At 42.6% G+C, this 25,148-nt stretch overlaps 1 protein-coding gene across 3 annotated transcripts in view; it reads left to right on the top strand.

The window, feature by feature from the left end:
- The window catches only part of LOC133446931 (A disintegrin and metalloproteinase with thrombospondin motifs 2-like), a 148,538-nt gene that overhangs the window by 82,600 nt on the left and 40,790 nt on the right, over window positions 1-25,148 (top strand). The window contains exon 1 of one of the 3 annotated variants that reach the window (XM_061725154.1): window positions 13,430-13,510. The exons of the other annotated variants lie outside the window; for them this stretch is intronic. The gene's annotated coding sequence lies outside the window, so the exon portion shown is untranslated. Of the gene's footprint in view, window positions 1-13,429; window positions 13,511-25,148 lie in introns of those variants that run through there. 3 annotated transcript variants of the gene reach the window in all.

The raw sequence follows: 25,148 nt of genomic DNA, 5'->3' as shown, positions 1-25,148 counted from the left end.
TCCACACAACACTACAAACTGCCTGCAACTCTTTTCATAGTCACAGAGCTTGCGTAGCACCAATATACACCATCCATCAACATATTGATCCTAATGCAAATGTTGCTTAGCATACCTCACATAGATTTCCTTTCTCATATCTCATCCATATAGATACTGTTTGTACCTGCTTTGCAGAATAACACTTTTTTTATTTTTTTTTCTGCCGAACTTGTGTTTCATCTAAAGCATTTTATGGTCTCCGAGATCTCGTCTTCACTTGCACATTTCTCCCACACTTCCTTCTCTGTAAGTCATTTTGGAAAGTAAAAAGTGTCAGCTCGAAGCTTTGATATTTTTTCAAGTCTTCCTTTGCTTTGTAGTTTTTATTCCCTTCATTTCACTTATCATTTTAAGTTTTTAATTAAAGATGGATCATGTGATTTTTTTTTTCTTCTCAAAACTGTCCAAACATTGCATACACCTGTAGATAAAGTTGTTTTAATGTGTGGATTTAAATCTGGTTTTTCATTTCACTCACACACATCTGAATATGTTGTTTGACACAACAAAATAAAAAGCACCGTTTTCACTGTCAAAAGATGTTAGTCCCCACCTAAATCCCTACATCCATCCCTCCAGTCTGTCTCAGTGAGCAACCCTCAGCAGGGTCACAGTCGGTAAAGGGAAAGGTGATGTGCAGCACTGCAGATGAATGAAATATTAATAGAGTCAGCCAATTAAAATAGGGACAGCTGAAGTGTCCTAGGACTTGAGAGCAGACATTAGCACAGCCCTAACAAGATGATTTCCATCAGCCATAGCCACGCGTTCCAGATACCGACAGCCAGGACCAGAGAGACCCAGGGTGGGTGGATGTTCAGGGGGAGGAAAAAAGGAGCAGATGCATCGGAAACAATGAACAAAAGCAGGGATTTTGAAGCCTATGTTTCCTTTGGATTGGATGATAATCCTGCATACCCGCGGTCTGAAAGCCAGATTCAGCTGTCCAATCACTACATGACCACCAGGAGACTGAAACTCAGATTACCTTTTCTTTCTTTCTTGGGTTCTTACCTTTTCTCCGTCTTTCCCTGTCTCAAAGCAGTTTCTTGTAATTCATCAGGGAAATGAGAAATGTGAATTTAATGTGAATTTTCCAGGACTGTTGGCCACATAAACGCAAACACTAACACAAAACAGATGGATGCACTTGTGGAAGTGTACGTTTCAGACACAGTGGAGCTAGTAGCGTGTCATATACTATTTTCATGAAGTAAATATATAACAATATATTAATATATCAAGGCTATCACAAGTTTAGCAATTATTGTATACTTTATTTAAGGCTGCTTTGGACTAATGTCTGCAGCTGCAGATTGCTGACTCATCATTACTAAAGGGCACACAGGTGGTCCTGTCACACTTCTTCCATCTGCAGCCCATCTTTCTCTCCTACAGTGGCCATTGCTATTCTTAGCGGGGGGTGGGGGGCGGGGTGCAAAGTTCTCCATTACAACCCACTGGATACTGGATTTTAAAGCTTGCTCCTCATCGCCCCAGTAAATGTGTGTGTGTGTGTGTGTGTGTGTGTGTGTGTGTGTGTGTGTGTGTGTGTGTGTGTGTGTTATCTGTCAAGTGCTACTGTACGTTAGTTTAACCCAGCTGCACCTCATCAGCTCATGTGTGGTTAAACTGTGCAAGAGCTCATCTGTGTGGGTGTTCATATGTACTTTGAAGCATTTTTAATCTTATGTGTTTGTTGCTTGTGCATGCTTAATTTAAAAACACTTTTTTGGGGTGTAATTATCCTCATCTGCTCAGATTATCCATGGACCCTCCCATTTACTCCCTCAATCTTCTGAATACTCTCACACGGGCACAAACTGGCCGATTAGTTTATCACCAAGTATTAATCTTTACTATCCTCACTGGAAAGTAACTCAATAATGTTTAAGTTTAGAAGGTAATGTAACATCAATAGCTGTCTTTGAAGTACTCATTAGTGACAAATACTCACAAATGTGAGTAGATACATTTCCATTTGTGCAAAACACACGCACACAGTGGCGTTCACAGAGTAATCAGCACTGCAGCTATTATTAATGAGAGAGAATCGGCTCGTTAATATTTAAGCAGTGTCACTGGGGCCACTACCATGAGAGTAAGTGTTGTCTGTTTGTTTGTGGGTCCACGTATAGAATAAGTGCTATAAGGCTATTTCCTCAGGCACTGCTGGGAGACCCACTCCATCATAATAGGATACACAGAGATGGAGACGCATTACACCCTCAAACAGAGGGTGGGAGGAGGACAGAAACAGGGGGAACCTGATCATCCTGCTTGTCCTTAAGTTCCTGTCCTCTGCTCTCTTCCCATTCCTATCAGTTGTTTCTGTTCTGCGGAGGATGAAGAGGCTCAAATGGGAAACGGCGGATATCTCATTACATTGCATTGGATAGGATAGACATGGGAGCTTCCTGTGTGTGTGTGTGTGTGTGTGTGTGTGTGTGTGTGTGTGTGTGTGTGTGTGTGTGTGTGTGTGTGTGTGTGTGTGTGTGTGTGTGTGTGTGTGTGTGTGTGTGTGTGTGTGTGTGTGTGTGTGTGTGTGTCAGTGTGAACTCCTCTAAATGAACACTGTTGGGGATTGTCACTCCTCCATACTAGGCATGCTCTGGTGACAAAGCACGCACATATACACACACACAAACACACACACATATACCATATATGCAGTTACACTAACAGCTCACGCAAACCCATAGGCTGAAATTATAGGGTCAGCAGGTGAGATTTTGAATGGTTTATAAAAGAATTTATGAACTGTAAATAATGACAGCCATTTTTTTTATGCTTCTCCGCCTCCTTCTTCCCTACAGCCTTTCTCTCTCTGTCTCGGATTAGAGGGTATTACTTGCTCTACAGAGCGAGGAGAACGAGACAGGTCGTACTGCCAGTTCCTAGATTGGGAGAGCGGGGAAAATATCCCTTCATAATAACCTCCCTTTATTAAATCAAGTAGGAGAACACACAGCGGCTGGGCAGGCCATCTGTAGGTCTGCCAGCGTTGTCCTCACATAGTTTTTGTCTCTTTAGGTAATTAATAACATATTGATGGAATGTTATTTAGATCATTTTTCAATTCATTTTCAATTCATGTCATAAAGAGGATTATTGCAGAGAATGGGATTAGGTTAAATATGAGTGGCATTTCAATATTAAGCCTGATAGCTTTAATTTCAAATTATAGACAGCATTTACTGTCTGCTTAGTCCTTTGTACCTCAATACCGATAATCAATCGACGTTATCTGGCGATGTTACATATTAGGACCGACTTCACAGTTATCAGCTGTAGAGGTCAGAATAAGTCAGCTGACTGGAGGTTTAAGTTTAATCCTTTAAAGCCTTAAATATGAAATATATTAATCAAATATTGTTTTTTATTTAAATAGTTTATTATATATTGATATTAAAAAACACTCCCAATAAAGTGTACATTTTCCAAATAGTATTTTTTGTATCAATATGAATACATTGGGTAATTTTTATTTCATTTGATTATTTTTTTAAATCTTTTTTAATGTATGAAACTATTTTTTATCTTTGTCGTTGTATTTGATTTTATTGCTCATGCAGTTGGGCAGAGACCTCAGAAATTCCCGTATGGTACATCTGGAATAATACAGGTTAACTGTACACTATTTTGAACGTGAATACAAAAGCGTGTGCTTTGTAATGATTGAGTTGAGTGCAAGAGTGAAAGGGAAATAAATCACTTTTCCTCTGTGTTTGTTGTAACCCGAGCTCTGCTGTTCCATGAGCTGCCTGTCAGGCCAGCAGTGCATGTATGCTTGCGCATGCGAGTGTCTGCTGTGAATAAATGTTGAGAACAAAAACATCATTCCTCAACCAAAAAGATCCCCACAAAAAAGGTGGAAGTCAGTTTGAAAAGTTTTAAGTGAGGTTCTGGTTTTATATCCCTTTTATTCAGACTGACTTGCCTTTGCTTGAAATGTAATACCCACTGGTATCACAGGAGCTTATAGTGAACCTTCAGGAAAGCATTTGCCCACAGACGCAATCTGTGCATATGGACTGAAATTCCCTGGACTGGTTCAGAATCCACGTACGCAGTGTCGTAGTCCATCCTGATACATTTGTAAGCCTTACACATGAGCCTGCAAATATAAATTACCTTTTTCTTCGAAGAACACAGGACAAAGCCAGCAGATGCGGTAGTTCAGTGCTTCCGGATAAATGTTTGTCTATTACTTGGTCCACCATTAAGGAAAGTTCACCTTGGAAGGGCCTCAGTGAACTGACATCATTGCACCCAGCGTAATCTCAGGCTTATGTTCTTATATGGCATTTCCCCCCAGCACTGGGGGCACAAGGGTATAATGAGTGAAATATCCCAGCCTGGAAATGGGAGCATTTACATTTTAGCAGATATTACATTTTATTTCATATGTTTATATTCACTAATTTTTGTCTTCCTGCCTGCAACTCATTTAAAAAAAATTGCCTTGATCTGCAAAATGTTTGCGCCTTTAAAAACATGTACAAGCATGATAGCATACACCAAAATGTGTTGCAGTTGATATACAAACCAGATACACAGAGGATTGCGTCTGTTAAATGGGCAAAATAATGCATGCAATGCATTGAGCGCATTTACCCTTTTTTTTTTATCCCCAATTTTGTCCCGTTTTATCACCCAGTGCTCCTACCTAAGTCAGTCCTGGGCATTGCCATCACTCTACCAACCCCGGGAGGGCCCTGCACTGAGCTCAAGTGTCCTTCTTATCCTGAGGAGTGAGCAGCCGCTTCTTTTCACCAGACAGGGTGGGGATTCTCTGGCCAGATGTAGCACGTGGAAGGATCACGTTATTCCGGCCAGATCCTCCCCACCCCATCTGGTGGCATGTATAGCCCAGGACTGTCGCATGTTTTAGTGAGGGTAGCTCACATTAGCTACCCAAGGGAACACGGGGAGAACATGTAAACTCCACACAGAAAGGCCCTTTTTAACCCCACCCAGGGTGTGGGCGCTGAAGTCATGGGGGGAAGTAAACACGCTCTCAGCACCCACAGCAAATTGAACCAAGGACCTTCTAGCTGTGAGGCGGCTGCACTACCAGCTGTGCCACCACGCCCCGCTCATTTACCTTTGATCAATATGTAATATGGGCATTCAGGCCAGAGCGCAGAAAGTATTGGGTTTTGATTTAGCAAACCTGTAACTGATTGCACTGGATGTGTCTGCGTATATATATATATATATATATATATTTATATATATATATATATATATATATATATATATATATATATATATATATATATATATATATATATATATTTTTTTTTTTTTTTTTCTGCGTCTATATTTAGCACATCTGAACGACAGGTGTTAATTGGCACAACTTTACCCACAAATGGCTGCAGTTATTGTTGCGAGGACGAGGCAGAGAGACCACGAAAGGCGACAGAGAGAGAGAGAGTGTGCATCTTTCCTACTCGTGTGAACATTTTTGCAATGCCAGAGGCAAAGATTATTGATATACAACTCAACAACCTTCCAAGGTGAATTTTTCCTTAAAACTCCTTACGTTTCACTGTACATGTGTTCCATTGACTCTGAATACTTTTATTTTTTTTTACCATATTAGTTAAAGACTGAATTGGCACCAGTCACAAGGAGGACTCATGCCATACCTTGTATAACAAAACTCCTTCCAACGTAGCACTTCCTTGCGTCTGGATCATTCCAGCGCACTGTTGCAATTAATGCTGGCGTCTCCCTGGGCAGTTTTTCTAGAGGGCTGTCACAAGTGTTGAATGCAGTGTTTTCCAGGATGGGCAGAGATATTCAATTCCCACACACTCATGACCCCTTAAATGACACCAGGCAATGTTTTTATGCGGTTGCTGGCTTTCACAGAGTTATTGGAGCAATAGACTGTACCCATTTGCAACTTGTTCCCCCCTCAGACAAGTTGTTTACAGGAACCAGAAACACGCACAGTCTTTAAAGGTGCAAGTTGTGCGCGACTCAAAAGAGACTCCCATGGCAAACAGGTCCTGGGTGAAGACTAAGACTAAGAGCGGTTCACAAACGCCAATCATGCGGAGGAATATATCAAGGACCGCTACGTCGCCCGGATCGGCGTCACCGGGGCCCCGCTCTGGAGCCAGGCCTGGGGTTGGGGCTTGTAGGCGAGCGCCTGGTGGCCGGGTCTTTGCCCGTGGGACCCGGCCGGGCTCAGCCCGAAATGGCGACGTGGGCCCGCCTTCCTGTAGGCCCAACACCCGCAGGAAGGTCCATGAAAGGCCGGTGCATTGTGGGCTTGATAGCAGTCGTGGCGGGGTGCCTCGACGACCCAATCCCAATCCCTCACAGTGGGGACATGGAATGTCACCTCGCTGGGGGGGAAGGAGCCGGAGCTTGTGCGTGAGGTTGAGAGATACCGGCTAGAGATAGTCGGGCTCACCTCCACACATAGCTTGGGCTCTAGAACCCAGCTCCTTGAAGGGGGCTGGACCCTCCACTACTCTGGAGTTGCCCAGGGTGAGAGGCGACGGGCTGGTGTGGGCTTGGTTATAGCCCCTCAGCTCAGTCGCCATGTGTTGGAGTTCACCCCGGTGAACGACAGGGTCGCTTCCCTTCGCCTTGGGGTCGGGAAAAGGTCTCTCACTGTTGTTTGTGCCTAGGGGCCGAACAGCAGTGCAGAATACCCGGCCTTCTTGGAGTCCCTTGGAGGGGTACTTGATAGTGCTCCAACGGAGGACTCCATTGTTCTACTGGGGGACTTCAACGCTCACGTGGGTAATGACAGTGATACCTGGAGAGACGTGATTGGGAGGAACGGCCTCTCCAATCTGAACCCGAGCGGTGTTTTGTTGTTGGACTTCTGTGCTAGTCACAGTTTGTCCATAACGAACACATGTTCAAGCATAAGGGTGTCCATCAGTGCACATGGCACCAGGACACCCTAGGCCGGAGGTCAATGATCGACTTTGTTGTCGTTTCATCTGACCTTCGGCCGCATGTCTTGGACACTCGGGTGAAGAGAGGGGCTGAGCTGTCAACTGATCACCACCTGGTGGTGAGTTGGATGCGCTGGCGGAGGAGGAGGCTGGACAGACCGGGCAGACCCAAACGGATTGTGAGGGTCTGTTGAGAACGTCTGGCTGAGCCCTCTGTTAGGGACATCTTCAACTCCCACCTCCGAGAGAGCTTCTCTCGGATCCCGGGGGAGGCGGGGGACATCGAGTCCGAGTGCACCATGTTCTCTGCCTCCATTGTCGACGCAGCGGCTTGAAGTTGTGGACGCAAGGTCTCCGGTGCCTGTCGTGGCGGCAATCCTAGAACCCGGTGGTGGACACCGGAAGTACAGGATGCCGTCAGACTAAAGAAGGAGTCCTTCTGGGCTATGTTGGCCTGTGGGACTCCTGACGCAGTACATGGGTACCGGCAGGCCAAGCGAGCCGCGGCTCGGGCAGTCCTGGAGGCAAAAACTCGGGTCTGGGAGGAGTTCGGGGAGGCCATGGAGGAAGAATCGGTCGGCCTCGAGGAAATTCTGGAGGACCGTTCGGCGCCTCAGTAGGGGGAAGCAGTACTCTGCCGGCACCGTTTACGGTGCGGGTGGGGAGCTGTTGACCTCGACTGGGGACATTGTCGGACGGTGGAAGGAATACTTCGAGGGTTCATGGGAATTTGCCCAACCAGTCTACATGTGTTTTGTGGATCTGGAGAAGGCATTTGACCGTGTCCCTCGTTCCATTCTGTGGGGGGTGCTAAGTGAGTATGGAGTCCGGGGCCCTCTATTAAGGGCTGTCCGGTCTCTGTATGATCGAAGCAGGAGTCTGGTTCGCATTGCCGGCAGTAGGTCAGACTTGTTCCCAGTGCATGTTAGACTCCGGCAGGGCTGCCCTTTGTCACCGGTCCTGTTCATAATTTTTATGGACCGGATTTCTAGGCGCAGCCAGGGGCCGGAGGGGATCCGGTTTGGGAACCTCAGGATTTCATCTCTGCTTTTTGCAGATGATGTTGTCCTGTTGGCTTCATCAGACCGGGACCTTCAGCATGTGCTGGGGCGGTTTGAGGCCGAGTGCGACGCAGCAGGGATGAGAATCAGCACCTCCAAAACCGAGGCCATGGTTCTCCATCGGGAAAGGGTGGCATGCCTTCTCCGGGTGGGTGGAGAAGTCCTGCCTCAGGTGGAGGAGTTCAAGTATCTTGGGATCTTGTTCACGAGTGAGGGAACAATGGAGTGTGAGATTGACAGACGGATCGGTGCAGTGTCCGCAGTTATGCGGTCGATGTACCGGGCCGTCGTGGTGAAGAGGGAGCTGAGTCGAAAGGCGAAGCTCTCGATTTACCGGTCAATCTACGCCCCTACCCTCACCTATGGTCATGAACTTTGGGTAGTGACCGAAAGGACAAGATCGCGGATACAAGCGGCCGAGATGAGTTTCCTCCGCAGGGTGGCTGGACGCTCCCTTAGAGATAGGGTGAGGAGTTCGGTCACCCGGGAGGAGCTCGGAGTCGAGCCGCTGCTCCTTCACATTGAGAGGAGTCAGCTGAGGTGGCTTGGGCATCTGTACCGGATCCTCCTGGACGCCTCCCTAGGGAGGTGTTCCAGGCATGTCCCACCGGGAGGAGACCCTGGGGAAGACCCAGGACACGCTGGAGAGACTATGTCTCTCGGCAGGCCTGGGAACGCCTCGGACTCCCCTTGGAAGAGCTGGAGGAAGTGTCTGGGGTGAAGGAAGTCTGGGCATCCCTGCTGAGGCTGCTGCCCCCGCGACCCGGGAATGGATAAAGCGGAAGAAGATGAGTGAGTGAGTGAGTGACAAACGTGGCAAATGTTGAGAGATGGTGACTATGGAAATGTCTGGCCTTTTGGGTAAATGAATCACATAATTTTTGCTTTGTAAAAATTATTCCTTACATTATTAAAAAAATGTGGTAGCGATTCATATTCTATTTTAAGGTGACGATGCATACGCCTTCACCCCTTCTTCCTGACATCTGTACTTAACTTGACCACTCCAGGCAAACACTGATACAATGTGGCCCACATTCGCACGAGAAGCATCGTGGAGCGCAACTGAGGTGTATTTAAAAACCGGTTCCAGCGTTTGGACCCCACTGGGGGAGCACTTGTGTTCAGACTAGGTGGCCCAGATCATTGTTGTTTCCTGCATGTTGCACAACATTGCAAAGCGTCATGGGATAGCGCATGATGCCATGGAGAGGGAACAGGAGAATGACTACATCCACAGGCCCCGTTGGAGGCAACAGTCCAACGCTACAGGACTGCCGACGCGCATCACTCTGATTCAAAATAATTTCTCATGAATAGCAAGGGCAACACATTAATTTTTCATTTTTTAATTCAATAACAATCAACACAGAAAACACCACAATTTAACATAGGTTTACTCTAGACAAACAAAACAGAACATTCAATGGTAATTAAAGCTGCTGCGCTCTGGGGCCGCTGGCATTGAGGGTCCTCACCACCGCCCGTACCCCATCATCGATCCCTCTCGCCGGGGCATTAATGGCCATCGTCAGCCAAGATCCAGCTCTGACCATCTGCTGAGTGAGCACTACAGAGCCGCGAATATCCCGCCTTAGTGTTCGTGTCAAAGAAGACCCAGTGCGCACCTCGTGTGTAATGGATGTCAGACCATCTTCAAGGGCTGCCTACTCAATCAGTGTCTGAACTGGCTGCTTTTGAGGCCCTGCAGGTGTTTTGGCCTGGCGCTGGTTTGAGGACTGGGGTTGGGATGACTGAATTTTTGCCAAATGTTCTACACAAAGAAACTGATATTTTTTTCTGAATGTAGAATCCCAACTGTTTTTCAGAAAAAAGTTCCCACAAGAGGCATTTTGTCAATAAAAATGTGTTCTCATTGAGAGTGCTTTCTTTTTTTTTGCATACATACTTTGTTCTGCAACCGGCTCTAATGTGTCTTACCCCGGTATTCCAGTTATCTGCTCCTCGCAGTAACTGAGCTGCACCTGTCACTCAATGTTGGTCAGGGGCATCTCTCCCCCCTCCGGTCTTATTTGCAGAGGTTTTATTATGAGTCGTTTTCCTTTGGTTCTTCGAATTATATCTTCCCACTTCCTCTTAACCTCATCTGGTGTTTGTCTTGTTTTGCAAAATGCATTTACTTTTTCCACAAATACTCTCCCATATTGAAGTCCTTCTGGTGACATTTAGATTTATTTGCTGGAGCTCAGCGATATTTTTATTTGTCTGTTCCACTAATATTTCGATCTAAATCAGGTTGAATTTCATTTTTGCGTTTGCTCTCTGTCTGAATTCTCCATGGCAACAACATAACACACGGTAAATCCTCATTTTAATACTGCTATTTGCGTCTGTTATCAATTGTGCAGTCATTGGTAGTTGATCACCTGCAAATTATGAACAAACAACACAGCAATCTATATACACATGGACGCAATTTTGTGCTCTTTATTAGGGATCTTAGTAAATCAGGCCGTTAGTATTATAATGTGAATAAAAACAGTTAGAACACAACACTTAAACAGCATTTTTTTATTAAGGACTCTGGTTGAATAACGTCATTGGGCATTATTTTGTTAAATTTTTCTTGCACTCATATCTTAAAGTACAAGTTAATCTTAGCCATCAGACCTCCTGTCCAGGCCAGTCCAAAACCTGCACCCTCTTATTTCTCAAGCTGGTTTTGTAAAGTGTGCACAAAGGGGTTCAGCATTGTCTTGCTGAAAAATGCATTGATAGTTCCGCAAAAAAAGATGTTAACTTGAAGACAACATATGTTTCTCAGTGTACTTTTCTGAAGTACAGTATGCTGCCATCACAGATGTTTAAATGACCTTTGTAAAATGCACTGATACAATGCCAAACCATCAAAGACCCTGGCATTGGACTTGTTGCTGGTAACAGTCTGGATACTCCTGTTCTTCTTTGATCTGCAGCACACTTCCCCCCTTTTTCTTCTTTTTTTCCCCAAAACAAATCTGAAATACTGATTCATCTGGCTACGGCACAGGATTGCACTGTGTCATGGTCACTCCTAGATGCCTTCAGTCCAGGGACATCAGTGGTGCCTATGGGCAATTTTACTGTGAAGTTTCTTTTCAACATTTAGGGCCTGATTTACTAAAGGTTTGTGTGTGTAAAAACGTGTGCAAACTTGACAGCACCCGCAAACCAATGTGCAAGCTGATCTACTAACAGCGTGCAAAGAGGACTGCGCCTCTCAAATGAGCAAAATAGCACACGCTATTCATTTAGTACTTTTGCCCTGATGAATAATCAATATGGGGCGTACCCGCCAGAAAGTGCTAAATACTGGGAGGGGAAAATGCAAATATGTCCATTTACCACACGCAATGAGATGTACCAAGCCTGAAAGTTTTTGCGGGGATTGTGATTGCGTCTGTATTTAATACGTTCAGCATTACGCAGGAATGCTTGTTGGTGCCTGATTTGAGGACTGGGGTGGGGATGGCTCAACTTGTGGTGAGGATTCTCCACATGCAAAAGGAGAAATATTTTATTTGAATGTTAAATCGAGTATTATTCAGCAAAAGGTTGCCACAGGAGGCACATTAATTTTTTTATTTGTGATAATAAATAAATCACGTGTTTTCATGGAGAAAAAAGTGTTTCTTATTGTGTGCCTATACTTGTTCTGCAGTTGTCATACCCCGGTGTTGTGCCGTATTCAGCACCCCTGCCGTGAAAAGCACCCCCTCGTCTGACAAAAATGATATTCTCATTCCGTGTCACGTTCTGTTTAGCGTCCAGTTTTGTGTTAATGATTCATGTTTAAATGCGCTCATGGATTCCACAATAGTCATACTTTCCCACAATCACAGTCACAGATAACAAAAATCGGGTAAATGGTTATTGATGTCATTAATTAATAGCCTGCTTACTGTGTTGTCTTCCATAATATTTGTAAATATATATAATATAAACTCCTAAGTATGTGTTTGTGTGAGTGTGTATATATAAATATATTGAAGTGTCAGTGTGTTGTTTTTTTTCTTGGTCTACTTATCATTGAATATACGAGGGGGTGCTTTTCACGGCAGGGGTGCTGAATACGGCACAACAATTTGCCTCTTCCACTAATATCTCTAACTCCAACTCGTCAAATTTCATTTTGCGCTCGCAAACCGTAAGACACGCAACACCTCATTTAAATACTGCGGTTTGCACCTGTTATCAATTGCGCGAGCATTCTTAGTTGATCACCCGCAAAACACACAACAACAGCACGTGCAAACTTTTTCAGTGCACACGCAATTTAGTACTCTTTATTTAGGATCTTAGTAAATCAGGCCCTTAGTGTATAAAAGGATTTGAGAACATTCCTCCATATTGTGGTGCCAGACAGAAGTTTACCCTCGGCATTGTGTCAGCAGCTGATGAATGCAAGTTCTTCATGTTGTTCTATCCTTCACATATGACCAGCTTAGGCTTGAGTCCTTGCCCTTTGTATTCAGATTACTTTAACTGTTTTGCGATATTATGCATTATAGAAGACAAAATCACAAGTGCTTTGCAACTTTTAAGCATTTTAATGATTATCTCATGCACTAGTTGATAAAGTGATGATCCTCTTCCTACAGTTCTTCCTCACCCAGCCTTCAACTAACACTGCTTTTATACCAAACCATCATTACATTAGTTGTTGACATGATCTGTTCTTCTTGCACCTCCTTATTAACAAAATGACTCTTGTACTAACATGAAACACCTTGGGTTCATATTGTCTGCAAAGAAAAAAAACAGGAAAAGGGATACAATAATTACAGGGTCTTTTTTTTGTTTGTTTTAATTTCTTTGTATTGACCATATCATTATTTTCCACATGGGTTGCACATATTTTGAATATGAGTTTGCTCGATGAGCTGGAGACCACACTCTATGTTGAGCCAATAACATGAATGTCTGTTGGCTTTTGTTATTGTATCTTTGATTGGCTACACTATAAATTAGACATTTTAATACTTACGTTTCGACAGTCATTCACCAAATTTAACGGCAATTGTGATATTCTCAGTTTGATTCGTATTTGACAATGTCAGAGAATCTTTTTTATTTATTTTCTATAAAATATGGGGTTGATTTAAGTCCAGATTTTTCTGTTGTCATTCTGGGGGCGCAGTCGCTTGGCAGCGCTTTATGGAGCCCTACAGTACCTCCTGCTTGGGAACCAGTGATCTATGCAGAGATTGAACATGACTTTTGGCTCAGGAAACCATGGGTGCCTGAAATAACTCCTCCCGCTTCACAACTTCAGTCCAGTTGGTCCAACAAAAGAAAAAGCACTTTCAGCTAGATTTAGCAGAGGTCAGCATGTTGGTATCTGGCTATCCAGAAAGTTTGCATAAAGGGCACGCAGACAGAAGCATCGCGCTGGGCTTATGGAACTGTTGTTCAATATTGTTGTTTCCCTTTTGAGTAATGTCAATTAAATGTAAAGGGAGAAGAAATAAGTCATTGGTAAGTTTTAAAACTTTGCCCTACTCCCATTAAGAGCCATCATGGTCGTTCCCTTATTGGCCATCTGCCTGTGTGTACAGTGATTTGATTACCTTGGAGCTTGATTAGGGCAGAGAGACTGGGGAGGCCGCTCTGGTAGCTCCCCTATCCTCCCTACTCGGGTATAGAGTTACTGTTACACGGAAGAAGCTGCATTGATTAGTCCTATACCTGGGAGGCCAGAGAGGTTGTAGCTTCACCCTGCACCATCACAAGCACCTCGGGGGGACGGCGAACTGAGGAATGTGGATGTGGAGAGATATCCTGTGTACGGGGGTAGAGCCTGCTTTCCCCCAGTGCATCTTTGCATTAAGATTTTATCAACATTGGTTTGCAACAAAGCGATGATGATCTGGGTCCTCATGTGGGAAGCTTTGGAGAGGATTTTCCAGTAAAGAGCGGAACTGTAGAATCAATGAATGAGTTCAAACGCCGGCTGTTGCATCATTTGCCCTCAGGATAGACTTGCTTCTGTGATTTTAGACAGTTTGAATTATTCACTTTAAACTATGACCTTAAACTTTTTTTTTATGTTGTCACATCTTCGGGAAGGGCTCGTCTTCACTGGATGTGTGTTTATTTGAGTTCAGTTCATTGAAACAGTGCACTGATATTCCTCAGCTCTGTCAACAGAAGTGCTAAATGGATCAGGAGTTTTCTTTATAATCATTATGTTTTATTATCTTCTGTGTGAAAGTGATGAATGGTTCTTTTAATTGTTTCTAATTTATATCTGCTCTGAAGGACTTTGTTATGAAACACTGCCAATATAGTAACACTGATACACTGTAGTGCTTTATTAAGTCTCCTCCGTCTGGCTCCAACGCTGTACTGCCGAGGAGAGCGCTGCTTTTATGTGGGCCATCTAGCCAGTAATATTTCTTGGTGGAAGAGTATGCCTGTTTATAAATGCCGAAACACTATTATTTCAATTCACTTTTTTTCCCCCTTCAAGTTTGCAGTATGTTCAAGAGCTTCTTAATGTAATTGTCGAAAGCATCCCAACGTAATCTCTGGGAAGATGCTTCTCTGTTTAGGGAACTAGGCTAGAGATGGAGTATAACTATTTTACAGCCTGTTAAATGTGTTTATTATAATAATTGATGATAAGATGGTATTGGATGATAAATCCTCAATCTGTTGCCTCATGGCAGACATATGGGTTCACCTCTGTTGGAGAGAACATTTACAAATAATATGTTTCACAGCTTTAGGCAGACTTTCTCTTCATTTCACCAACTCGTACTCCGCATTTAACCTTTCAACAGCTTTAAAAGGTTTATATAATGATTAAAAGAGATACAAGAGGGCAGTCCTAGAGTGCAGTACTCTGCCAAGAAAACTGCGAATGGATGCGCAGCACTGTTCAGTGGGGTTTTCCATTTCCCAAGCTCCTGCCCTATAATCTTGCTAACAGCTGGAGAAATAGTCACAGAAAACATCCCTTCATCTCTGCTCAGCTTGTAAAACCCTGTAAAGAAAAGGAATGCAAACAGAAGAGAAACTACAGGAAACAGTCAGGAGAAGGTGTCACTCAGCAGGTGAAATGACACCTTTAACATGCCTGCTCATCCGGGTTTTATGGCGGCTGTTCACACAGTCCACCTGTTGTTGAAGTATTGGATTACTCTGTCAGTTATTCTTGCCTTGTTTGTGGATTTTTACTTGTCCACCTGTGATTATCTCATCAATGTGTCAGTGTCAATGTGGCCCTTTGATCATCCCATGACAGATATTTTAGCCTTCATTTGTCTGGTCCTAAAGACCCCATTGTAAATCAAATTTTGCCTTATGTCAGTTTTCATATTTTGTTCACCATCTTGAGAACTTGGCACAGAACAACCAATATTTTGGTTAATAATTAGTCCAGTCAAGTGTGTATTCGGTAGTCATTTGTTCATTTTATTTCTTTTGCGTGTCACATGTTGTCTCTTCTGTACGTTTATCTTTATTCTGTCATGTTGTCTTCGATGCTTCTTCCCTGAAAAGCCTCCTCCACTTCCTCCATTCTTACAGTGCTCGGGGTGGCAGCTGCTGCTGGCCAGCCTGTCGTAATAACTGGGGAGCTGTGTGTCTCAGGTGGTGGCTGCTCTTTTGAGTACTTCACCAGCAGCAAACATCGAGACAGGACACTGCCTGGAGCCGTGGGTGAGGGAGGGAGAAATGAGGGTGGAAGCGAGGAGGAAAGGAACAAGGTTTTATTTTTAGTCAATGCCATAATTCTTTTTAGATAAGGTCTCAAGACATACATGAAATAGTGAACTCATCTTTATGCACATATCAACAATTACCACTGCACACCTTTTCAAATTTTAAATTCTCAATTTATTCCCATTTTAAGTAGAATATACAATAGAAATATAAAGGTTTGAGTCAATAAACCTTTATAGTGTTAGCAAAACGTATATGTTTGAACTGTTATTTAACTATACACCCATTTTTCTGCACTTATCTGGGTACTTATAGGTACGTTTTGAGCGGAGATCCCCAGAACTCCTTCTCCCCAGCCAGGTCTTCTAGCTGTACCAGAAGGAACCCAAGACATGTCCAAAATATCTCAGTGGAAGGTCAAATACCTCCTGCAGACATCCTGACCAGATTACCAAACTGCTTATTTTTGCTCCTTCCAATGTGGAAGGGCAGTGCGTCTGCTTCTGGAGGACTGAACTCCAAGTATTCCTGGTAGTCGACAGCTTGCATTGTATTTGTTCACCATCTATAGTTCATGTCCATTGGTGGAATCTAGGAATATAGATTGGTTGGGAATAGGGCTGTTCGATTAATCGATTTTAAATCGTAATCACGATTATGTAATTAGAACGATGTTAAAACGTGAAAATCGTAAAATCGATTTTTTCACTTTTTTTTTTTTTTTTTACCTTGTCTGCACACATATTAATGATTGATACCATATTAATGATTGATGGAAATACCTCTCAATACCTGCGACAAGTGCCCCATCGGAGAGGCTCTTTGGTGTAGGAGGGGGCGTTGTAACATGCCACTGGGCATCCCTCAAGCCAGATGCGGTAGACCGGCTCGTGTTCCTTGCAAAAAACTTGCAAATGTGAATAGCAAATGTAATGACTGACATTACACACCTCTACCTCCTTCATGGGTTGCGTTATTATTTAGCATGTAAAGACCCAGTTTAGTTTAATTAGAAAATGTCTTGTTTTTTTTAATTGGAAATATAACTTACTGTATGTTTGCAAGTGCTGATTTGCTGATTTTTTTTCAGAGATAAAACTTTATATTTTATTATATTTTTTAAAACTTTTTTTCAACTTATTTTACAGAGTTTTGCACTTTATTCATTCATTTTTGGTTTAATAAGAGCAAAGTTTGCACTTAAAGCCCAATGGGGCAAATGTTCAATAAAAAAACAGCATATTTGAAATAATTTCTTTGCCTTTTGTCAATTCACAAAATAATCGTAATCGTAATTGAAAATCGGATTTTGAGAGAAAAAAATCGAGATTTTATTTTTGGGCAAAATCGAACAGCCCTAGTTGGGAAGTTGAGAGTTTTGCCTTCTGGCTCAGCTCTCTTTTCACCATAGTGAAAAAGTGTAGCTTACATCTGCCTGTAAGTCTTCTATTCCATTCTGTCCTCACTCCTGAACAAGACTTAGACATATTTTAACTTCTCCACTTGAGGCAAATCTTTCCTAAAATAGAGTGAGCAATCTATCGTTTCTGACTGAGGACCATGGCCTCAGACAGGGAGGTGCAAACATTCATCCAAGAGTCTTCACACTCAGCTGCAAACTGCCCCAGTAACCGCTGGGGATCTCTGCTCAAAAGAGTCAACAGAAACACATTGTCATTAAATGGTAAATATACCAGCTAAACTGGAAACTCTCCACCACTAGCCTAAAAAAATGTTGTCTGTTAAGGTTACAAACATTTGTAATTGTGGCTGAAATGGCTTGCCCGGTGATGTATTGTTTTTATCACTGTAGCTGTCAAGGCATTTGCGGCTCAGCTGTCGAGTCCAAGACAAATTTCCCCAAGTGGGACAATAAAGTATATTGAATTGAATTAAACGGGATAGTTAATGAATAGCATCTTCAGCAGGGTTGGGCATCCAACAGAACATGGGCTGACTTACAGATGGCAATGCAGGCCAAGCTCTGAGACCCCATAATGCACCAGAGAAACTTCTATGAACATCTAAATCGAGCTATTGGACATAATCGAGCTAAGGATTAAACTAAAGTTTCTGAGAAATCCGAGTATACATGTGTGGGAAGAGAATCGAATTATTGAGTGAGGTGCTTTTGACTCTGTGACACTTGGTGGCGCTACATGCCCTTTCACATTAGTTTAAACAATTAGTAAACAAACGCAGCAGTCAGCAGATTTGAATCAGATGTAGAAGAACAACAACACACAAAGATATCAACTCCCCCAGTCATGGGCAATGGGTTCCCAGCACCTTCTTTCATAGTGTATCAGTCATGTTGAGAAGATTCTTCAAGTTTTCAACCACTACAAGTCTATATCCCTAGTTGAGGTCAGCAGCGCTCTATCCGCACTGTAACTCTGCTTTCCCCTTCCCATATGTTTGATTTATACTTTTAGTGCCTGTAACTTGAATTAGACATGACCCAAAATGGATTAAACTTGAAATCTGCTTTTTGAAGTTCTTTGGGGGATGAATATTGTGTTGGTATTTTTTTATTTTTTTTTGTTTCACTTCTAAATTTGGAATTTAGAAAAAAAACTTACATTTTATATCAGTTTTTTTCCAATTGAAATATAATACGATGAGAAAAGGAAATTCAATGATCTGTTTTATCAAGTTCTACGCACAGTAGAGAAAATATTTTAGATTTTGAAGACGGGACATCACAAAATGTTTTATTTCTTACTTTTATTGCCTGCTGTTTTCTCTATTGTTGTCTTGTACCACAAAGACGTGTCATCAACTTTACAGCTTCTCTTAGTTCTTCTAATATTTTTTTTAAACATGTAGTTTAACTATCTGATTTCTTTATTACTACTTTCAACTGTATTTTAACACCGTTCTCTACTTACCAAATAATATGACCTTGCAGTGGAATGACAAAGTTAGTTCCTTGCTTTTGAATATAGTTGTAAGTAAACTTGATTTGAAATTGAAAATGTTCAAATGCTACTGTTTACTGAGTGCTAAATGTGTGTACACGAGCATCTGTTTTTTGACAAGTTAGGGGATTTTTTTGTGTTTTGTTTTTGTCACGTTAATAAGGTGATAATGATGTGTTTACTTGATGTTGAACTGTTCCCAAGTTGTGAAAGAGATATTAATGATTGTAAGCTGTAAGTATCAAAAATACCCCTTCAAGCCATTTTATTTGCACACAGTAATAACTTTGGTTACATATAAAAAAAATGGCCTTAAAATGCATATTTTCTGCTGACATGCAAATCAAAATGCCAAAAACCATTAAGCAAGTCAAAAATTGGCCCCCCAAAAAATTCCAAACATAACTCAGTTGTTCATTATGCTTTAGAAAAGAATAATTAAAAAAAATTCATAAAATAGGAGAGAAATTTAGTCTGTTTCACAGCATTTTTAGAAGACTGAGTCAATATCGAAATAGATGAATGATAGATATTAGAGAATGAGGTGACAGGAGAGGTTGCAAGGTTGGAAGAGAGGTGGCTAGGGGCCCACAAACCCTTCAAGCCAGCGGGAGGCTGTCTCCACTGAGATTTATTGCTACTCCCTAATCTGGACCTTGTGCCTCACTGTCAGCCTTTCTGTCTTTCTCCTACTCATTAATGCACACACTGTTTCCCACTGAAACGGATCGAAAACTGCAGGTTTTTGTGACGTAGTGAAGTAGCTAAGGTGGTAAGAAGGGGTGTAGATGTACGACTGGTCTTATTCTCAGACCCTGTCATTATCACACTGGTGCTTTTCGTTGCTTATTTTTGCTGCCTTGTCATCATTGGAGATGTTCCCCTCCTCTTAGATTTCATAAGAGACCTTTACAAATGTCCCGAGACTGATATAAAATGACACCGAGAAGGAGAGGTGGACAGGCCAGTTTCAGACAGCGACACCAGCAGTAAGCCTTATATCAGCCTGGCTTTACTGTCTTATTGAACACTAAGGCTCTTCAGTTTGCGCTGAGCTTCACAGATCCAACCACAGAGCGAGAAGGAAGACTAATCTTTTCCAGCAATATTCCCTCAGCGAATGGCGACGATTTGATTACGGCATTGAGAAATGTTTGCCGTACTTGCATGAGCTTTTCTTTTTAATTGGTGGCGTTTATGCAGCTTGGGAGAAATTCTCCCATTTCAAAATGACAAAAGAGCCTTTTGAATAAGGTGGCATTGTTTTATGAATGTGTAGGTAGCTGCACATGTTGCCGACTTTATGAAGGAACGGCTCAGCTTGGATAATGAAACTGTGCTACAGCAGGTCACAGGGGGAATCGATGTGCGCCACATCACCTCCCCGGCAGCCAGCAGCCCTGTGGGCTTCTGACAGACAGACAGTTATGTAAGAAGGGAAAGCGAAAGGTTGCCTTGTCTCCTGAACCATTAGAAATCCACACAGACACACCGAGCAGCGGTGCAGATAGGTGGCCCGCTCACCTGCTGGTTATAAAAGCTACTTCATGCAGTAATGAAAATGGTCCAGTCCACTTCGGGGAACATGGATCCAATGTAAGAACTTCAGTATTAAGAATATCCGGATGTGACAAATCACAGGCAAGGTTCGACCACTCAAAACATCTCATCAGCATTATAGAAATTCCCGATAGAAAATAACAGCCCTAACCTAAAGCTGTTATTAATTAATAGGCCAAGTTCAGTGCTTGATGCATGAATAATTATTATGCTCTTTAGGGAGCTGTCCATGTAAAATTAGACTGCTGATTGCCAACCTAAATAATTAACAACCTTGTGATTATGGCGACTGCAGTTTACTATGTGATCCACAGTCTGTAGCCTTTACAGCCGTCATATGGCAGCTTACAAATGAGCGTTCATTATCTGGACATTATTGTTGGACAGCTTGGTGCGTCTCTACCTGCCCGGCTGATAGGGGCCACATTAACAATCTTCTGTCCGAGCTTCTCATCACCTTGACAACCCATAAAGCTGTCACTTAGATAACAAAATGTTCAGCCGTGTGCGTGTGTGCGTGTGTGCAAGCGTGCCTGTGTGTGTTCCTATCCGTACCTGAAATACAGCCGTGAGCTCACTAAGCCACTAATGAGTTGACCATCAACTCTCCACTTACCAGCAAAGAGTAAAAAGATAAAAATATAGAAAAAGGTTTGAATCATTCGTTGTGGGAAAATTATGTGTGAATTACATGAGTTTGCCAAAGACTTCCACGTTGTTATTTTGTAATAAAAAATCTAAAATAATTTAAATCTCCTGTGAAATGACTCAAAAGAGCTCAACAATCCACACAGCAGATAGTTTATCAAGGTTCCTTAAACTAAGACTTCTCGTCTCCAGGGCTCTTCATACTTGAAGTGAGATTACTTTTGAGGTACTTAGCCTTATTAATTACCAGCATTAAAAAGCTATCCGTGTAAGCTTTATTTTCTAAGACTGTTGTTGCTCTAAACTCATGTGAGGCTTTACAATAAATGTTACAATCAGAGTAATCGGTATAGACAGAGGAAAAAACATTTTTTAGTTTTTTTTTTCCTGAAAAAACTTTAATGCCATTTTCCATCATGGGAAACACAACATCAAAACGTCTTCGAGGCCTATTTTTAAGATTCCTGTATGAAAATGACAAATCTAATTTAAAATGAATCTATCTCAGCAACAGCATCTGAACATTGTGTATTTGAACTTGGTATCAAAGTATAGGTATAGGAACTATTTTCAAAGTGAATAGCGAGAGAGAGATGGAGCAGATTGATGAGTGACTTATTGTAGAAGCCCACACTAGTCCACACTACAAAGATAGCCAGATGGCTCTCAATTCAACTCATCGCTGCTCTAATTTCATTAAAATTAACTGCTGCTCAACTTTTATGAGCTCCAACTGTCACAGTGTTTGGATTTATTTTGATCATGTTTAGTTTGAAGGCCTGTATCCTTGTGTTTGGTTCTGTTTTTGACTTTGACGTTCATCCATTTACACCTGTGTCTCGTCAGCCCCTTGTGTATACAGTATATATTGTCTTGTCCTTTGTTTTCTCCCTGCTGGTGTGTTCTGTTTTGTTCCGAATGTGTACCTCGTTTCCTCGTTTAGTTTGTATGTGGGTTTTTGGTTTGTCCCGAGTTTCAGTTTAATTCCCTTTGGTTTATTCTTTTTGGTATCCCTGCATTGCAGCACTTTTGTTTTAATAAATTACTTTTTCAACTACACTTGACACCTCCTCTCCTACATTTGGGTCCTGCTACAATCTTGTCACCAACAAGGTCGGCTCTACTGTTGCCATTTTTGATGCGTGTAGAAAGGAAAGTATATGAAAGAAGCAAACAAAAAGCCTTTCGCTGCACAAAAGAGTCCCCACTGCCTACTTGTGGTTGGCGGTGTAATGCAAAAGTATAAACGCCAATGACAGCATCGGAGCCGTGCATAGCCTGCATGCTTCTGGCACACAGAAGCATGAATCAGACTTCAGAATCAGGATATTTGTTCTTGTTTGTACTCACACAAAGTGACAATAGTTTTGAAACATCAACACCGCGGATCACTTGCGTGTATCCTCCTCTCATGTTCACAAATAATGTATTGTTCCTGACAAATTCATCATTTTAGGTTGCATAATTAAGCTGCCCAGGAACAAAAACAGAACAGGGAGAGTGAGAAAATGTATTCAGGACTTCTCTATGTGCAGGAGAGGGGCCTTCCACGACTGCACCAGTTTCTGCTTGGTGACCATTAAGAGTTTGTGCCCACTCATGTAGGAATATTGTAACTGCATTTGTGGAAAAGACCACAAATACAGATGAGTTGGAGGGGGGAGGTTAAGAAGAGAAATGAGGTTCAGAAAGGAAGAGCTTTTGACTGCTTTTCCCCCTCGATCAGCACGAGGATGGAGAGCCTGGGAGGTGGGATGGAAAAAGTGGTTTTGCTGATAGGAGAGAGTTTTTCAAGACATGGTTGCAGGAGTATGTTCCAGACTCCAGTATCTCTCTTCATGGTCTTGTTGAACGATAAAGTTGGACAAAAGACTTAAGATAGACAGAAGACAGAAGTAGGGTAGATGTGTAAGCAGCCCTTGTTAACAACTTTGCACCATAGATTTAGAATTTTTGGCTGTCAGTTTCTATCCATGGTGTCTACTGAGAGAGTGCACCTGTGATACCTGCCAATGGCAACGTGGCAGGGGATCGAGCAGCTTGTAATTTACTCATGATTTTCTGCCACTGCTATGTTAATTTATTTATTTATTTATTTATTTATTTATTTATTTTCAAAAGGTGCTGCAACCGTGATGTTCTGTTAACTTTATCTGTCAAAGTGAAGGTAGATATCTGCATGTGTGTGTGACGATGCAGTACTTGGGCTGATCAGTGTACTCAATAGTCATTAGCCACCTCCAAATCGCCAAAAATCCGTTTGATTTCAAGCGAGCAGAAATAATTTTCAAGAGCAGAGTTACCTGAGAGACACATTTTCACATGTAGCTCTTCTTTTGCTCTTGGGCCATTCAATTCTGCAGCCGCAAGTGAAGCATTTGCCCATGAGAAAACGTTAGCTTCCTCGTTATCATATTTTATTGAACTCTCAACATTTGACACAAATGTGCAACCATAGCATGAGTTAGAGCTTTAGTCCTTAGGGAAATTCAGTCATCACGTAAATCAGTATTCATGAGGCTCACTCTTGTTATGAATAGCTGAAGTCCATGACAGATACAGTAGATAGCAAGACCACCACAGGTCAGAACCAGCCAGCCATCCTGAATGCAGATCAGAGGGATGCTTGTCACCTTAAAAAGGCTACTGCTAGGTAGTAAAGTGTTGCTTGACCTGAATTATCACCAGTCTCATCAGTTGTGAGGCTAGCCTCTCTCTCAAACTCTCCTCTTACCACACCTAGTATTCGGCGAGCAACCAGACATTCTTGACATTTTGTAAAGGTTGAAAGACAAAGAACGTTTGTCTCCTAATAAGGCCATGCTCCATACCCCACTTGAATAAAAACACTGGACGAAGAAGAGAGTGTGTGTGTGTGAGGAGGTGTGCTACGTTGGTGTGTGTGATACTGGGAGATGGATGAGTTGGTGAAAATGTGTTGAGAAGGAGTCGGAAGGGAAGAGCAAGGAAGGGAAGTTGCAGGTGTAAAGAGCGATGGAAAGGTTTTCAGTAGGAACAATGAGGTTTTAGAGTAAATATGACACCATCAAGAGAGAAAAGTTTGAAAGTGCTATGATCAGTTCCCTATATATAGGCTGACAGGGATATCAGTTTAGTGTCAAGAGTAGGGCTGAAACGATTCCTCGAATAATTCGAGTAATTTGATTACAAAAAATGATCGAGGAATTTTCTCTGCCTCGAGGAATCGTTTAATTTCGCCAGCTCAAAGCAGGGTATTTCGCCCAGACTACGTTTAATGCGGCACAACGTGCTGACGCCACGCACGTAAAGGAAGACGAAAGAGGCTTGTTTGGTTTTAACTAAAGAAAAGGCAGAAAATGTCAAAAGTGTGGGAGCATTTTAAGCTGGACACCAAGGCGAACAGTGTTGCATGTCTTCACTGTAAAGGCTGGATTATGATTCTGCGCTACACCAACGCAGAGCACACGCCGCTGCCGTGACGCCGTTGTGAAACCTTCGGACTTCTCCAACACTCCATTTTGCCGCGGTGCAATACCCCCCGCGAGCGCTAGGTGGGTGCAATCTTTTCCTGAATGGTTTATCCGACTTTTCCGGTCACAGTGAATCAAAGAGATAAGGACAACTATTGTGCAAAAAAAAATAAAAATAAAAAATCACACATACACGAAGAAAAGAACGCTGAAAGTTCACGACTGCTTCACGAACCGGAAACCGGAAATGCGTTGCTACCAAGCGAACCAATCACAGCCCTCTTGGTCTGCATTGGTCTGCGACCTCTTGGCGCATAGTTACAATTTGTTGGAGGTGCGTGTCAGGCTACGGCGTGGCGTGTGGCGTGGGGTGCGCGACGCTGCGCAACCTGCGGCGTAGGCTCGGCGTCGATTTGTTGCAGAACCATAATCCAGCCTTAAGACAGCGTTTGCATACCACAGCAGTACGTCCTGAATGCTGCAGCATCTCCACCGAACACCCTGTTTACTCCAAGAGCGGAGGACCGTCACCCGAGACAAGGTAAAATTAAGTTAACGTAGCGCTAATTAATGAGATTAACATTACGGTACCTTGCTAACATAACGTTAGCCCTGTGGAGGGCTAGGTTTTTATATTAATTATGACTACTGTCGATGCGTGGCTAACGCATTTAATCTTTAAAAACACAGAGCTGTAGAGAGATAAGGGTGAAAAATAAAAACGTAATAAAGCTAACTGGGTAGTTTTCAATTTTAGCTCTGTAGTCATTGATGGGTAAAACATCAAGTCGCACTGGTGCCTAATGTGCTCCAATACAGCAAGTCTCATAATTTTATTTTGAACACTGCCAAATCAAAATCTTATCA

The sequence above is a fragment of the Cololabis saira genome, chromosome 7 (assembly GCF_033807715.1).
Source record: "Cololabis saira isolate AMF1-May2022 chromosome 7, fColSai1.1, whole genome shotgun sequence".
Taxonomy (NCBI): Eukaryota; Metazoa; Chordata; class Actinopteri; order Beloniformes; family Belonidae; genus Cololabis; species Cololabis saira.
The sequence above is the reverse complement of the archived record's forward strand: the minus strand, read 5'-3'. Positions and strand labels throughout refer to the sequence as shown.